At 40.9% G+C, this 12,901-nt stretch overlaps 1 long non-coding RNA gene across 1 annotated transcript in view; it reads left to right on the top strand.

Moving 5' to 3' along the window:
- Positions 1-12,901, top strand: part of LOC118294095 — a 100,174-nt gene that overhangs the window by 34,111 nt on the left and 53,162 nt on the right. The gene's annotated exons all lie outside the window — the stretch shown is intronic.

The raw sequence follows: 12,901 nt of genomic DNA, 5'->3' as shown, positions 1-12,901 counted from the left end.
CGTGACCCATGAACTCCATTAATATGTTTCATTTACCTGAGGTCTTTCAGTAATACCCATGCTAAGAACAGCCGTCTGCTGCAGCCGTCAAAAACAAACATAAGGCAGAGAGGGATGAACGGTCTGAGAACGGTCGCAACCTATTGTAAGATTTAGTTTGCGACACTTGTGCCGTTTCCAGGCGTGAATCCGGAGTTTGCCCTTCCCACATGATGAACGCAGCATGAGATTGTCCGAGTCAGACGCATTAACACCAACAGGGAAACCTCCCGAACATTCTGTGGCGTCTGGGTAGAGCATGCAGGAGATTATAGATTATACATTGTACAACGTGTGCCCACTCAGACATTTTCTGGAACATTTTACTAGGGGGCTGGCAGGAGAAAGGTTCCAGAAAAATGTCTGCAGCGAAATTTGCGGACATTTGTGTTCTCATACACAGCCCCTATAGGAAATTTCCAGAAAATGCCCAGACTTCAGTGCATGTCTGAAAGGAGCTTAAGAGTGTCTTCCTAGTACGTGTCCTGCTGTGGAGTATGAAGGAAATCGTGAATGACTTGTTGGCTTTATTGTGCTGCAAAAGCTTTAGGATTACATTGTATGGTACATCAGGATATGTATTGATAAGCTAAAAGTCTCCTGGACCGGTCACATTTTAAAGTACCCCCCAGGGAAGTTCATCCATGTGTGAATTTTAGGTGCTACAAACTCAACGGATTTGTATATGTATATATATATATATATATTTATATATAAATTGCAGAATTAGCTTCTACATGTCTATGCAATAGTAATAATGTTGATTCCCTCCCTTGGTTAGAGCTATCATTGAACCGCTGCCATGCAGAGGAAAGGGCATGATGATTCATCTCAGAGACGCTCGCCAAATCTGTTCTGTACATATGCACGGCATTCCTGTTTAGAGGATGTGTAAATACGGGACCAAGGTTAGTTCAAACACAGAGATCCATGCAACCTTTTAATCTGCAACATTTTCACCACATGGGCATGAGGAGGAGAGGGGGAACATGAAACATCCCAGATTACAGACAATATGTATGTATAACAAGATGTTGTTATTATAATCAAAAGCTGAAACCCTTCATCCTTTAACAATACATTCTTACAGATTAATATTTCATCTCCCATACAGATGCTTCCCTTTCCCTTTCTCCCCTCGCCTTCCGAACAGATTTCAGCGTAAATCCACAAATGGTGTTCACAGGAAATAGCCATTTTATTTCAGGATTTACCTAGAATTAAATACGGCAAGCATTTCTTGTGGACATTCTTTTAAACAATGCAGGGGAAATGCCAGGCCACGTAGAAAACACAATACATTACACACTCTGAGAGAGACGTGCCGAGGGACAAACACTTTCTTCTTTTTCTTTTTTCTTTATCCAAGTCATATTTATTTTATTAGGTGTATTCTCCATAGGCTTCATGGTGGCAGGATAGCCATGCGCTCAGACACTCACACACACACACACACACACACACATACACGCGACAGGAGCCCAGATCTCCACTGGTGCATGTAGTGATTCTATTTTTTTTTTCTCATTTTTTTTTTTTCCATCCACAGAGGATAACAAACACCAGCAGCCATACATAATTAGTATTGGTGAAGACACAAAGAGTAGCTCCTAATGACTACAAACATCTATGTGGCCGACTTTTTGTGTATGTAATTGAAAGGGGGGTGAAAATCAATAGCATTCAATGAAAACTAATTGCAAGAGGTGAAAGTGGGGAGCTGTGAGGCATCTATTAGGGGAGGCAACGGCAAAACCACTATGAAGATTCTTCAGTCAGTTAGAAAAGCGCTCTGAGCGCAAATGTGTGTGAAACTGCGCGTGACAAATTGCTGGATAAAATACCCATAATTCTTCTATTATTTAGTAACTTTCAGCCAACATGGAGCAATGGGAAGCCGGTGGAAAGTCAGGGGGGGGAGGGAGGGATTGTCTTTGGATTTCTGCAATTGGAGATGTTGCAGAATAGTTGTTTGTTGAAGAAGGTAAAGGTAAAAAAAGGATTTTAGCTTTTACACTTCTTTTTGAGTGACAGCACAAACGCTGACCTCACTGGTTGCTATAAAAGGGCTGGGGTTTATATCACAAGCTATCCATTGATTAAAAAAAAAACAGCAACTGTTTACTTGCAAAAAAATAAATTAAATAATTGACTATTGTGTTCAACTGAAAAAAGAGAAATACTTGAAGAGAAAGAAGACAATAATGCAAGTAGTATTTTTGTTATCTGTACCTTTTGGCATCCTCCATTGGTTCTCGGTACGTGAGAATAACATCTCTGATACTTCCGATGTTTTTGTAAACTGAGCGTGGCAGTCCGAAAGTTGAAACGCCAACACCAGTCGGCGTGTTTGACAACGGCTCTGACCCACAAACCTATAAATCCTGTGAAATATCACACATTTACTTAAGTGATTAGTCCCACGCAGACTGAATAAACAGGATATCGACGGTGTCAAAGTCAAACACTGCGGGGCCATCAGGAGGATAGATACCGGCGACCGACACCTGCCAAGTTCACAGAGGGGCATGTTGACACTCGGAGCTTCGAGCCCGGGGTAACAAGGGGCAAGTGCTGACCAGCAAATTAACACATTTCTAGCATTTCTAACAGTGACACATAAAAACACTTTGATTTGAGCCATATAGTGTTTTAATATTAGTCACTCTACAACTTCTCGGGTGGTAAATTACATCCCACATGCATTTACGTACATTGAATTTTTTTTTAGAGATGCCATATTGTCAGGACTTTGGTTCCTATGGCCCTGGCTCCACTTCCCTTCAAACATCACCTGTGGTCCTGTACACACACACACACACACACACAATTACACAGAGATTAAGGGGAGGCCACTGCAAAACGGCCACACTCGTGTACACACAAAATGTCAGTTGGCCGTGGTCGTTGGCAATGGCCTCGCCATAATCTCTCTCTAATTATATACACAGCCAGGCTTACTGTTTCACTGCAGAGACCTGAGAAAATACGACCTGCTAATCTTATTTGCACACAGTGGCAATAACCTGCTGGGTGAGGAGAGAGGTGAGGAGAGGAAGGGAGGAAATAGGAGAAAAATGATTGACCCCGTGTGATTAAAATCTGTTATTTGACCCATTTTGGAATAAGGATACGTAAATATCTTAATTTTTTCTGCAAGTCACAGGACCATAGCTCAAATGTGTGTAATGTTGTGATGATGAGTTGTTCACACCCGATCTCAGGGACATTTTACAGTAACTCCTTTGTCTACTAGCCCTAGTTACGAACAGTGTCGGTGACAATATTTCTATTTTGATGCTCGTCTCTCCAGCTGTGTGGACGGTCTGCGTGGAGAACGGCTGGAGTCTTTGTTTCCACTTGGTTGCCCTGTGATGGAATATATTCCTTCTCCAAAGGAGGTGCAATGCAGACAGGGTGTATCTCTGTCTCACACACACTCATGCACACACACACACACACACACACACACACACACACACACACACACACACACACACACACACACACACACACACAGGTCTACACACTCTATGTAAATAATGCATGTGTCTTAAAGGGTTTCACCCCACCACAGCTGGCCCACTCCAATTAGAACGCTTTGCACTCATCTTTTCCCTCCTTTCTCATGCTTTCTTTCTCCCATTTCCTGCTTTTTCTACCCCCCCAAAATAAATCCCTATATGAGCATCTTGTCATATAACTTCTTCATTTTCAAGTTTATGCATTTGACAGGCTAAGTAGGCATATTACTGCAAGTGTACCACTGTACATATCACCGACTGTTCCCCACTGTCTCTCAAGTTTTCTACTTCACTGTGCTGTCCTTACATCCACAACATTCTCCCAAACCTTTGTGTGATCCTTAAGCTTATCTTCCGCGACTTTTTTTCTGTCTCTTGTCTCCTGATCTCTTAAATTCATGGAGGCCTTATGTGACCCCCGCTGCTCAACCTTAAAACTCTCTCTTCAAACCCCCCGCCCCCTTCACCCCCCCCTTTACCCCCACTCTCCATAAGTAGAGGCCCTGGCCTGGTCTACTCTCCTCCAAACACATCTAATTACCCCAATGCCAAGCATTTGCCATCCATCACATTATCTTCCAGAGACGAGGTATTAGTGCTCCCCGTCCCATCAGCCAATTACCTGCCGCCTCCTGCTTGAGTCACCTGCATTGCAAATGTGACCTTTACTTAGAGGGCTTATTGCATGATTTTCGAGAGTGTGTGAGAGAGCGCAGGGTTTTGAAGTGTGTGCGTGTGTGAGAGAGAATGAGAGCATGTGATCTTCGAAAAAGTGTATTAAGAGAATGAAAATGTGTGTGTGCATATAAGTTTTAATACATATTTTACATATTATGTTAGTGCTATGTGTCTGAGTATGGTGAGTAGAGGGTGCGGTGTGTGTTGTGTTTGTGTATATAATGTGTGTGTGTGTGTGTGTGTGTGTGTGTGTGTGGTGTGTGGTGTGTGTGTGTGTGTGTGTGTGTGTGTGATAGAGAGAGACACACTCGGCCGGGGCAGTGAGCAAACCCTCTCAGACGCCCCTCTGACCCCCCCCCTTGCGCTCCCTCATGTGATGGGCTGTCGTGAATGTTAATGTTCTGTGATGGCTGTGGAGCAAATAAGTGTTTCTGACACAGTACAGACTCCCATTACAGGAGCAGGCCAAATGCGTTCGCCAGTGCCTTAATGAGCAGGCAGGTCAGTCAGCCGCAGCCACTGTACCAGTCCCACACACTGCTTATGCAGGGACGAACCTCACCACCCCTCGACGAGACCGAGGGGGAAACGGACTTCCTCTGCCCTCGTCTGAAAAGCTTCCTTGTCTTTGACTTAACCTTACTCAAAAGCTGGGGAAGTTTTGTAATTTTAAAAACGTAAAATCAAATCAAATCACAACCAAAATGCACATTTACCAAAATTGCTGCTGATGAATTGGAAAGCAAAAGCAGTCGACTCCTGCGTTTTAATGTCACAAATATTCTAATTAATATTAATTCAATCTCGAATCATATGAGTAAAGAAAAAGTAGGACAATATAACTTTAGTGGTAACTTTATTGGAAACTAAGGAAATTATTGTGCCAGATTTTGCTCCACAGTTACAGTACAAAGAATAAAAACAAGCATAGAAAAATAGGTGAGTATAGAAATATAAAGTATAGTGAAAATGTCAAGTGTAAGAAGAAAATGCAACAAGGCCAGTGCATGAATAGAAAACAAAAAACAAATAAGAGTAATATAAATTACAAAAATTAAAAGAATGAAATAAAAGACTAAACAAGTGATATTGTGCATGATTCAGAATCAGAATCCCTTTATTGCCACTTTACATAGTACAACGGAATAAAACACTTGGTGGCTGTAGGTTTGTGTTGACAAAACGCAACATTTACGAAAAAATGTAAAAAGCAAACGGAGAGGAGAGGCTCTAGCCATTGCGTCCCATCTTGCTTGTACTTATACAGTATGTACTTATTCCATTGAGCAAAATGTGGTTGTGTTGTGCAGTGGTAAAGATCTTCTGGTGTATCCCATGTCTTGAATTTAATCAATCAGCAATGAAACAGCATATGGCAAATCATTATAATAATACTAATTCATCTTTTAGGAAACTTTTCTAGACTCAAGTTTTTATTTTGCAAGCTCAATCCATCCAAAACGTAGGCTACATCCACCTTACTACATTTTAAAAGTTTTAGAACATGTTTACAGAAAAAAAAAAAAGTTCCAAATACACTTTTAGAATTTGTTTGGTGCTGAGAAAAAACAGTTTTGCATTGAAAACCATCCATTTTAGTGACAAGGTCCTTTTGAAGTGGCTAGATGTCACCTGTCAAAACGGGATACAGAACAGAAATTGGGAAGGACCGGCCAAATAGTCTGCTGAGAGGCAAACCGAGAGCCGTGCCCATGGTGAAGTCCCAGTTAGCCTGACAGCCTGTGGACACTGTAAACTCAGTCACAGCCAGTCCAGTGCAGTTACAAGCCTGTGAACAAAGATTCTGTCTCTCTCCTCTCCCTCTGGATTGTCAAGAGAAAGTACAGCGTGTAGGTTTGAGTCAAACAGTTATCTCCGGGAGAAGAAGAGAAAAAAAAAACAAAAACGGGTGGAAAGCACATCGCTTGGCTGACTCATCACAATTTGGAGGCGAAATGATTCCTCCTCCTTCCACCTGAGGAGAGGCGAGATCAAATTGTGAGGGAGGCTGAGAGGAAAGGGAGAGTGAGGGGTAACGATGGAGTAGCCAGGCAGCGGACATTAGGCCTGATTGAGACGCGCGGCAGACGGAGAATCACCTAGTGCGTCAGAGCACATCCTCACAGTTGGCCGGGCTGTCTCTCAAAACTCTCCAAATAGTCTAAAGTCGACCTGTTGGAGTTACTGAGTCGTCACACTACATGTTGTAGCCCTGGAGCAATGGGCCCACAAAGGTGTCTCCTTTCCTCTCGCTGCGGGACTTGTTAGAGGTGCTATTTTGGAACCTCGCTGCCTTCATTCCTGCCGCAGAAGCACCGTGAGATGTGCCGCACACTTGATGAAATTCTGGTCCCTGGCGGACAGCGATCCGAGCGAAATTGTTGGATTTGCACCGTGACATTTGAAATGTTTTTCACAGGAGCTATGGTGCAAGAGCAACAACTCATTTTCATGCATGACCACAAAGCTGCACTCGTGCTCATGCTCATGGTACAGCCATGGCTTTCAGCAGAGCTCACTTTTTCTTTTCTTTTTTTAATAAGGCTCTTGGTTCAGCTTTTATTTTCATTGTTCCTATTGATAAGAATACGGAGAATAAGAAAAATGGATAGAAAGTAGCTTGTGATGTGGATACTTTATGTATAAAAAATATAAATACACGGGGCAAAGGCTGGAGACGCTAAAGGGTAAATGGAAAATGATTGATGAATATTTTTTTACAGCATAATTTGGGGGATACTGCAGCACAAGAGAGACGTGATCTTTGTGAGATATTTTCTGAAAAAAAGAAAAGAAAGCTTTCATAGGACTGTTAACAGCCTTCATGGGAAACAATCGTTTTTGCATTACTCTGAGTCGGATGACACCAATACACCAGTTTCATATAATGGAAGTGCCAATGCAGAAACTTTTCACTGTAATGAGACTCGAAAGGTCACCGCACGGCACTTGAAGGGAAACACCTCCATATGCAAACACGACGGATAAGAAACGCCCCAGATAATTTACTGAAAAACTAATTGGCAAACAGTCCAACAAGATACCCCATGACAGACATTAAAGCATGGAAGGAATTACAATGTTGAAAGCAACCCCCTACACGCACGCACGCACACACACTTGCTGTGTTGGGCTTCCGACCAATTGCCAGACAAGAACGTTGTTGGTGGATGATTTGGCAAAAACCTTGATTACCTGGTCCTTCATTATACCATTACTATTTTTAAACTTGGTAGTTTTGCATGAAGAAGTTAAGTCATGTTGTTTTTTTTCTTCAAATGCCTCGCTCTGCTTATTTGTTTTCACAAACTCTTACTACCTGGATTATGTTATCTGGCAATGCTTTTTGTGCTGCAGCGTAGGAATGACTAGATTAATATACTGCACACAATTCATAAGGACATATAATGGGTGTACAAGGGTTAGGTATAACCAACAAATGCACTTAAAGGAAATAATTGTTTGGAGACGGGAAAAGTAAAGAGAACAAAAAACAAGACACGGGGGAAAAGGAAGTGACGAGACTAAAGGAAGCAACTGCAAGGTGAAACGGGAAATAGCGAACTCACTACAAGAAACACGAGGGATAACAAAAACAAGGAAAAGATACAAAATACAATCACAAATTCAAACAGAGTATCACAACAAGTATAATGTAAACTAGTTTCTTCATATAAAATGTTTTTGTTTATATTTAACCAAACCCACAATCTTTCCCTAACCTGAAGCAAAGTGCTTTGTTACTTAAACCTATAACCACAGACAGGACTGTCCAGCAATTTGTTTGAAAACCTATAGCAAAATATGTAATTAGTATAATATAATATTTATATATAATTAGGAGACAGCAGAACAATGTGAGGTCAGGCTCCAAAAGTCGTTCAAGCTATGGCTGGAATCTGCACCTTGAAATAAATTACCTTTTTGCAGAGTTCATGTTGAAATGTGTGTTCTTCGTGGGAGGTCGTTTGACTTATATTTTGAAAAGTGAGTCGAAAAGTCTGCATCTGATCTCTGCTAAGTGGTATTTTGAGAGGAGATTTATTGTTTAACAAAAAAAAGTGAAACACCGGCCCGGCACTTGAAGAAAACATTTTTCCGTTTCCAGAGAAACCTGAGGGCCTCATTTGTATGTTTTGCCGGACCTCCTGAACACGATGGAAAATGGAAGCAAAGGTCAGTGTTAAGTCTCCCCTGGCTTTTGTTCTTTAAAACAGCAATATTGTATTGATCTGCCCTGAATGATAAACACAAACGTGTTGGTAAAACAGTCTCTTTTGACCTTTAGCAATTACTTCTACATGGCTTTTAGTAGTATACTGTGGATGAAAAAAAACAACAATGTCCCGACTCATTTTCCTTTTGTTTTGTGTTGTCGGTCATAACTATGCTTCTCCTTACAGTGAAATCCCAATGGTTGAATTGTGATTTTATGATGTTTGTTTGTTTGTTGGTTTATTAAGATCCCCATTAGCTTCTGTCTATCTCTTTCTGGGGTCTCTATTATTTCATGACAATATTACATTAGATGGATTACATGCATCCATAACATTCACACTCACAGTACAGCAAAAACATAAGCTCACAACATAAAAAAAATCAACACAATACATCACACAACAATCAACACGAGCTCAAAACCTGACATACAGTAGCTCAACATGATCATTTATCTCCTCAATAGTCAAGAAAAGTTCCTGAAAATCTACAAAGTCACAAAAAGAATGGACATATGGCTCAAAGTTGAATTCCAAAGACCATTTCGACTCTACAAGATCATTAAAAATATGTGTCATCTCTAGCATTCTTGTGTAAATAAATACAATTTAAACTACAGCAAGGGGCTTCTCCGTATTCTATCACTTTCTGAAATCAAATCACTTTCTGAAATCAAAACAACTTGGCAATGAATGTGGCATTGGCATAGAAGATTTACATATGAAACAAGTAAATCTTGGGGCAACAAGGCTTGACACAGCATTTCCTGCTTCATCCATATGGAAAACTTATTGCTAAATAACTTAACTAATATGCTTTTAAACATTGATTACAAATGAAACCGACATCTCAGCGACATGTTTAACAAGTGTTTCCTCCGTTGAACTGAATCAGACTGCAGGAATGTAATCTCTTTACGAATGAGCGTGCGTCTACCACTGTGGTGTTTTAACTCACGGAGATGAACAATACTGCGATTATACCACAGGCTCTAAATAAAGAGCGTAATAATAAGCAGACCGCGAACAAAAAAAAAACAACCATCAACTGCACTGCTCACAGAATCGCAGTTGTCTGGTGGCGAGCTTAACCGCGTCTTAAGTTGTCTGACAGAGTTGAAGTGTGTGGTGATGACCCTCGATTAGACCCTCTTGACCCTTTTCTCTGGCCTGAAGTGGGTGTGAAAACACAACCCTGTCGCGTTTTTTGCAGACCACAACCATTGGTAACTGTTCGGCAAACCAAATAAGCCAAAGTCTAATTTTGGAAATCACCCCCACACATGAATTAGAATGATTAATCTTCTGTTCTGTTGAAAATACACCATAGATCCCGTTTATCTACATCGAGTGTGTTTCATTCCATAAAACTTCTTCAAGAGAACTTCATTCAAACAGCTATGTTCTATCAATAACACCGTTGATTGTGAATTTGGGAAAGCAGACTGAAAGTTCAGTCGGTCAGAATGAGATGTCCGAGGTTGGTAATAAAGGGAACGCCCCCTCGGGCGTAAACCTCTTGACCTGTGGAAAGACTGCAGGGAGGTGCTGGCAGCAAAGGGCTGATAGAGGCCACTCACCGGGACCTCGAGGCACATCCTGCACATGTCACAGGGCTAAAAAAAACAAAAAACTGCGGCACACACACACACACACACACACATATACACACACACACACACACACACACACACACACACACACACAGACCATATCTCCAAGCAGTGAAGAAGAGGGGGACACTTTAGATCCTGAAGTTGAGAGGAAGATATTTTACATTGCCTCCTAATGATAGGGAAAAAAATCAACGTCTAGATTTAGATGCGTCACTCTGCACCCACAGAATCCCTAATTTTGCATTTTGCTGTACTCTCTGCTCTATTTAGTTTTTCCTTACTTGACTCTATACGGATCTTGGGCGTACTGTTCTGTATTTTTATCCATATATTAATTTGCAAAGATCAGCCGTGTCAGACCATTCTCGTCGACTGACATTTAGATTTGATTTTAAAAAAAGAAATAAAAACATGTTTTTTGAAATGAAATGATACGGTCACACACCTACAGGCTGTTTTGTTTATTAAAGCTGCAAATACATATTTTTTTCCCCTCTAATAATAATGTGCTTCTTTTTAATTGGAATAAAAGGCCATTCCATTGATTCTTGACTGGGGCAATACGACACAGAGCCTTCTGCTCGTGTGTGTGCGCGTGTGTGTGTCTGCGTGTGTGTGTGTTAGCGGTGTCCCTACACAGCTCTTTGTCACGCTTCATATTTTCATTTTGAGCTTTGATCACAATGCGGCTATTCTGGCCCTATTAATGTTAGTCATTGAATAGATGAATAAATATTCAATTAAGCCCGATGTGTGTGTGTGTGTGTGTGTTGATGTGTAATGATGTGTAAATATATTTATGACTCAGGGTCACAGTGGTATTAACCTGACCCAGTCTCTCTCTCTCTCTATTTTTCTGGAGAAGCCCCTTGCTGTAGTTCTGTGTTTCAGTCTTTCTCAGTTTCTCAGTCAGTTTTGTCAACCTTTTACATTATACTACTATAAAAACAGCAGGTGTGTGTGTGTGTGTGTGTGTGTGTGTGTGTGTGTGTGTGTGTGTGTGTGTGTGTGTGTGTGTGTGTGTGTGTGTGTGTGTGTGTGTGTGTGTGTGTGTGTGTGTGTGTGTGTGTCCAAAATGGTTCCATATCGTTTGAGATATAATTTATCATTTGTGATATAAATAATTGAACACAATCTTAGATGGGGACAATAGTTATATTGCTGGTGAACCTTTCTCTTTTCCTTATTTCCAGAAAGTGAGATAGAGCTCGATCCCTTGGCTGGGCTTTACCTCACATGGAGGAATGCACTCTTGTGCTCGGTTACATGTCGCTTCAAGTGGGGAAGGTATTCGCTTAAATGTCCCATCAGTCAAGCATATGCCAAAGGCCTACGTCTTATTCAAGTCTTAAACCTCTAATTGGTAACGTTTAAAAGGCGTTTAAGGGTGCCCTTTCTTCTCCCTTTTCTCATTTCCCATTTAATGTGTTGTGTCAAAGTCTATTACCTCAGTTGGACGTTCCTGTCCCTTAAGTTGAAAGGGGGGGGGGGGGGGGGGGGGGGGGGGGGGGTGAGAGAGAGGAAGAGAGAGAGAGAGAGAGATGTAGGAGGTGGAGGGGGGGAAGAGAGAAGCCATCAGCTGAGGTTTGCCAGGTCGATAAAGCTTTTAGATTTGGAGATGTTTTCAGGGGGAGCCCATTTCCTGCGGCTAAGAGTTGTTAATGGAGCTTAAGGAATTATCTTATGACTCTGGCGTCGAGAGCGGTGTATTTCAGAGGTGCGGCTGAATGTGCCGCTGTCAGACCCGCTTAATGAAAAGCAACGCGTCGCTGATTACAGTTGTATTTGGTCTCTGCGAAAAGAAAAAAGAAAAAGGCCCCCGTTAATTTACCATCTCGCTCCCACTGTGTGTTCGTATTTGCCACGGCTGAATGATTTAGTTATAGCTGCCCCCCCCCCCCCGTCTCACTCCACGTCTCTTTCTTTCTCAAGTAAAAAAAAAAAAAGCCACTTGGTTCAGAGGTCTAATAAAATCCGTGCTTAAATTAATTTAAAAGGCCGATGCCTTAATGTCTCACCTGCGTACAACTTAAACTCGGGGGTCCTAATTATATATATATATATATATATATATATATATATATATATATATATATATATACCTGCTGGAATACCCCAAGTTTATATAAAAAGTTTATATAATAATAAAATAAATAAATAAAAAAACAGGCCAAATCGAGTCAGCTGTTAATATACACACACACACACCATATATATATATATATATATATATATATATATATATATATATATATATATATATATATATATATATATATATATATATATATATATATATATATATATATATATATGGTGTGTGTGTTTTTGTGTATCTTCCCTCCAGTTTATTTTGCCGCCATCATGTCAACTTTAGAAATGCTGCAGGCAAGGTTCTCCTGACCTAAGGACGCGAATAAAAACATACATCCTGACTCAGATATATATATATATATATATATATATATATATATATATATATATATATATATATATATATATATATATATATATATATATATATATATAGAAAATCCCCTTTGTCCAGCACTTCACTTTATTCCAGAAGGGGGGGGGGTCTCAATCGTTTGTGCTTTTTCCCATTAAAATTCATCACTGAAGCCCCCCCCCCCCCCCCCCCCCCCCCCCCACACACACACCCTCTCGCAGGACAGCCCGGGTCCCCCGAGAGCTCCACTTTCGCCATTACTGTCAAGTACCCTTGACTCCTTTCGTTTTGCCCTTTTATCTACAACAACTAATTCGAGTTCCTTTGCCCTTTTCACTTTTCGACGTGGCCCCTCCCGTATAAAGCCCCTTCACTGTG

The sequence above is a fragment of the Scophthalmus maximus genome, chromosome 1 (genome assembly GCF_022379125.1).
Source record: "Scophthalmus maximus strain ysfricsl-2021 chromosome 1, ASM2237912v1, whole genome shotgun sequence".
Taxonomy (NCBI): domain Eukaryota; kingdom Metazoa; phylum Chordata; class Actinopteri; order Pleuronectiformes; family Scophthalmidae; genus Scophthalmus; species Scophthalmus maximus.
This window is presented reverse-complemented; position numbering and strand designations above follow the sequence as displayed.